General features: G+C 44.0%; 1 protein-coding gene across 1 annotated transcript in view; it reads left to right on the top strand.

Moving 5' to 3' along the window:
* C3 (complement component 3) overlaps positions 1-632 on the top strand; it is a 36287-nt gene that overhangs the window by 10383 nt on the left and 25272 nt on the right. The window lies entirely within an intron of this gene.

Genomic DNA, 632 nt, shown 5'->3' with positions numbered 1-632 from the left:
GCCATCTCATTCTCTATCGTCCCCTTCTCCTCCTGCCCCCAGTCCCTCCCAGCATCAGGGTTTTTTCCAATGAGTCAACTCTTCTCATGAGGTGGCCAAAGTATTGGAGTTTCAGCTCAGCATCAGTCCTTCCAATGAACACCCAGGGCTGATCTCCTTCAGAATGGACTGGTTGGATCTGCTTGCAGTCCAAGGGATTCTCAAGAATCTTCTCCAACACCACAGTTCAAAAGCATCAATTCTTTTTCTTCACAGTCCAGCTCTCACATCCATACATGACCACTGGAAAAACCATAGCCAGGACCTTTGTTGGAAAAGTAATGTCTCTGCTTTTGAATATGCTATCTAGGTTGGTCATAACTTCCCTTCCAAGGAGTAAGCGTCTTTTAATTTCATAGCTGCAGTCACCATCTGCAGTGATTTTGGAGCCCAAAAAAATAAAGTCTGACATTGTTTCTACTGTTTCCCCATCTATTTGCCATGAAGTGATGGGACCAGATGCCATGATCTTAGTTTTCTGAATGTTGAGCTTTAAGCCAACTTTTTCAGTCTCCTCTTTCACTTTCATCAAGAGGCTTTTTAGTTCCTCTTCACTTTCTGCCATAAGGGTGGTGTCATCTGCATATCTGAGG

The sequence above is a fragment of the Bison bison genome, unplaced genomic scaffold, assembly GCF_000754665.1.
Source record: "Bison bison bison isolate TAMUID 2011002044 unplaced genomic scaffold, Bison_UMD1.0 scf7180017864492, whole genome shotgun sequence".
Lineage (NCBI taxonomy): Eukaryota > Metazoa > Chordata > Mammalia > Artiodactyla > Bovidae > Bison > Bison bison.
The sequence above is the reverse complement of the archived record's forward strand: the minus strand, read 5'-3'. Positions and strand labels throughout refer to the sequence as shown.